Source organism: Macrotis lagotis, chromosome 8 (genome assembly GCF_037893015.1).
Source record: "Macrotis lagotis isolate mMagLag1 chromosome 8, bilby.v1.9.chrom.fasta, whole genome shotgun sequence".
In the NCBI taxonomy this organism is placed as follows: domain Eukaryota; kingdom Metazoa; phylum Chordata; class Mammalia; order Peramelemorphia; family Peramelidae; genus Macrotis; species Macrotis lagotis.
Genome location: NC_133665.1, coordinates 123,918,096 through 123,922,416, shown reverse-complemented (window position 1 = coordinate 123,922,416; position 4,321 = coordinate 123,918,096). Strand labels below are relative to the sequence as shown.

At 37.0% G+C, this 4,321-nt stretch overlaps 1 pseudogene; it reads left to right on the top strand.

The window, feature by feature from the left end:
• The first annotated feature begins 368 nt into the window (after positions 1–368).
• LOC141496539 (ADP/ATP translocase 3-like) lies at positions 369–3,340 on the top strand (annotated as a pseudogene).
• Positions 3,341–4,321: the final 981 nt, after the last annotated feature.

Below are 4,321 nucleotides of genomic sequence, written 5' to 3'. Positions count from 1 at the left end.
ATCAGACATAATATGATTGTACCACATTGTCAGTAGAAATAATTCATGAATCATTCCTCTTTTGGAAACAACATTCTTTCTATTTCCCTAGCATGAAAAGCTATCCGGGTTTAATTTTTTCTTGTTGACCATGTAGCTGAAAAATGAAATGGGTTGGGAAGTAAGAAAATATTGTTGAACTTTGAAGGAAAAAAATCCCACTTTGAGAAATATTAGCCAGTGTTAATGTACAGGATGACTTGGAAGGTTAAAGGGGTGATAAAAACCAATTAAGTTATTTAAATTAAGTATATATATAAATTATTATTAATTATTATTAAATATTATTAAATTATTGTTATTATTATATTATATTATTGACTCTCTCGATGGGGGCCACCGTGGTCTTGGAGATGACAGCGGCGATGCCACTGGCCAAGAAGTCCTTGGCGAAGGAGATGGCCTGTTCCATCATGGTTGCAGCGGGAGAAGGAGCTGGAGTTAGGAGGAGAAAGCCAGCGAGAGAGGGCCGAAAGCAGGAGAAGTCGTTGCCGCCAGCACAGCCACTCGCTACAGCAGTAATATATATATAAAATATATATTATATTATTATTATATTATAATAATATTATTATATTGTTATATTATTATAATATTATTAAATATTAATTATTAAGTATATATATTATTAAGTATATATATTATTTATGTCTGGATGTATTCATAGGACTATATTTGACTTGGATCATGACAGTGGGAATATAAATAGCAGCTTCAATATATTAGACATTGCAAGAGAAAAAATTGAAATTATTTTGATTTTAGTTGAGATGAGAATCAAAGAAATGGGAAGAGTCAAAGAAGGCTCTAAAGATATGAAACTTTTATGTAAGGAAGAATGATGATATATTTTGACAGAAATATGACTGTCAGGAAGGGGAACCAGATTTATAGGGATGATGAAACAAAAGTAGTTGAAACTCAGTCCCACCATTTCTTCTCTCATTCATTCTCAATCCTAGACAATCTAGTTTTTGACCTCATCATCTCACTAATACTGGACACTCTAAGGTTACTTTCAACTGTGAACCTTGGTGAACTTTTCTTAGTTCTTATAGTTCTTAACATGCCTGTCATTTTTGTGTATTTGGTTTTTTTTGCAATGCAATAGGGGTTAAGTGACTTGCCCAATGTCACAAAGGTAATTAACTGTCTGAGGCCAGATGTGAACTCTGCTCCTCCTGATTCCAGGGTCGGTGCTCTATCCACTGTGTTACCTAGGCTCCCCAATGCCTCTTACTTTTTTTTTTTAAGATTTTTTTCCCTAATCTTACTTCCCTCCCCTCACACCCCACAGAAGGCAATTTGTCAGTCTTTACATTGTTTCCATGGTTTACATTGATCCAAATTTAATGTGATGAGAGAGAAATCATTTCTTTAAGGAAGAAACATAAAGTATAAGAGATAGCAAGATCGGACAATAAGAAATCAGTTTTATTTTTCTAAATTTAAGGTAATAGTCCTTGGTCTTTGTTCAAACTCCACAGTTGTTTCTCTGGATAGAGATGGCATTCTCCATTGTAGAAAGCCCCAAATTGTCCCTGATTGTTGCACTGATGGAATGAGTGAGTCCATCAAGGTTGATCATTACCCCCATGTTGCTGTTAGGGTGCACAGTGTTTTTCTGGTTCTGCTCATCTCACTCAGCATCAGTTCATGCAAATCCCTCCAGGCTTCCCTGAATTCCCATCCCTCCTGGTTTCTAATAGAACAATAGTGTTCCATGACATACATATACCACAGTTTGCTAAGCCATTCCCCAATTGAAGGACATTTACTCGATTTCCAATATTTTGTCCCCATAAACAGGCTGCTATGAATATTTTTGTACGAGTGATGTTTTTACCCCTTTTCATCATCTCTTCAGGGTATAGACCCAGTAGTGGCATTGCTGGGTCAAAGCATATGCACATTTTTGTTGCCCTTTGGACATAGTTCCAAATTTCTCTCCAGAAAGGTTAGATGAGTTCACACCAACAGTGTAATAGTGTCCTAGATACCCCACAACCCTTCCAACAATAATCATTGTCCTTTCTGGTCATATTAGCTAGTCTGGGAGAAGCTTTAATTTGCATTTCTCTAATAAGTAATGATTTGGAGCAATTTATCATATGACTAAGGATTGCTTTGAGCTCCTCATCTATAAATTGCCTTTGCATATCCTTTGACCATTTGCCAATTGGGGAATGACTTTTTTTTTTTAAATATGACTCAGTGGCTGTGCTGGCGGCAAAGACTTCTCCGGCTTTCGGCCCTCTCTCGCCGGCTTTCTCCTCCTAACTCCAGCTCCTTCTCCCGCCACAACCACGACGGAACGGGCCATCTCCTTCGCCAAGGACTTCTTGGCCGGCGGCATCGCCGCGGCCATCCCCAAGACCGCGGTGGCCCCCATCCAGAGAGTCAAGCTGCTGTTGCAGGTGCAACATTTAAGTAAACAAATTGCTGCAGATAAGCAGTACAAAGTCATTATGGATTGTATAGTCCGAATTCCAAAGGAACAAGGGATGCTTTCTTTCTTGGGGAGAAACTTAGCCAATATCACCAGATATTTCCCCACCCAGACCCTTAACTTTGCCTTTAAGGATAAGTATAAGCAGGTGTTTTGGGGAGGAGTGGACAAGCACACACAATTTTGGAGGTATTTTGCTGGCAATGTTGCCTCTGGTGGTGCAGCTGGAGCCACTTCTCTCTGCTTTGTCTATCCCTTGGATTTTGCAAGAACCCGCTTGGCAGCTGATGTTGGGAATTCTGGCACTGAAAGAGAAGTCAAAGGCCTGGGAGACTGCCTTGTAAAAATCACCAATTCTTTTGGAATTCATGGCTTGTATTAAGGTTTTAATGTCTCAGTTCAGGCTATCATTATTTATAGAGCAGCCTACTTTGGAATCCATGATACAGCAAAAGGTATGCTCCCAGACCCGAACAACACTCACATTGTGGTAAGCTGGATGATTGCACAGACAGTGACTGCTGTCCTTTTGATACCATAAGGCAGCGAATGATGATGCAGTCTGGACGTAAAGGAGCTGTTATCATGTACACTGGTACAATTGACTGCTGGAGGAAAATCGCTAAAGATGAAGGCGGCAAAGCTTTCTTCAAGGGTGCTTGGTCCAAAGTTCTGAGAGGCATGGGTGGAGCTTTCGTGCTTGTCCTGTATGATGAATTGAAGAAAGTAATCTAAGAACATCCTAACTAAAAATGGAACCAGTAAATATAGATCATGTAGAATACTTAACCATATTTAGCATTTTTGGACCATTGACCTTCAAAAATTCCTGTTATCTTTTTATTCAGGCCAGATCATATTTGTAGAAGAGCCAAGAACAGCTCTTAGCAAAAGGGACTCATTTATTGTGATCCGTTATTCACACAGTGGAACTGTTGATGATTCTGCATATTGATTCTATTGGTTTTTGGGAAAACAGCAGATACTGTGGGTCCAAGAAAGCAGATCAACTTAGACCATCTACTTTAAATGCTCTTTTGTAGGACCATAAATTTGTGTTTAAGTATTTTTTTTAAAAAAAATCATGTCTCCCATTTGTACTTAAGCACTATATATATATATATATATATATATATATATATATATATATATATATATATATATACTATTTTGCACAGCTGACTATTAGGCAGTTATGACATTCTGCTGTAAAACAATAAATGCACAGAAGAAAAAATATATGACTCGGTTCTCTGTATATTTTAGAAATGAGTCATTTGTCAGAAACATTAGTTGTAAAGATTGCTTTCCAATTTACTACATTTCTTTTGATCTTGGTTACAGTGGTTTTGTCTGTGCAAAAACTTTTTAATTTAATGTAATTGAAATCATCTAGTTTGTTTTTAATGATGTTCTCCATCTCTTCCTTAGTCATAAGCTGCTTCTCTTTCCATAGATCTGACAGGTAAACTAGTCCTTGATCTTCTAATTTGCTTATAGTATACTTTTTTATGTCTAAATCCTAATTCCATTTGGATCTTATATTGGTATAGGGTGTGAGGTTTTGGTCTAATCTAAGTTTCCTCTATACTAACTTCCAATTTTCGCAGCAGTTTTAATCAAAGAGAGTTTTTATCCCAATAGCTGGACTCTTTGTGTTTATCAAAACAGTAGATTACTATAATTGTTTCCTGCTATTTATACCTGTCACTTTTAAAACTCTTGAGCATTCTCTCCTACTTGATACTCTCTTTCATTTCTACATTCGAATGGCATTACATTTTTTCCTCAAACTTTCTACTTCTTAATCTAATCTGACAATTTATTTTAAAA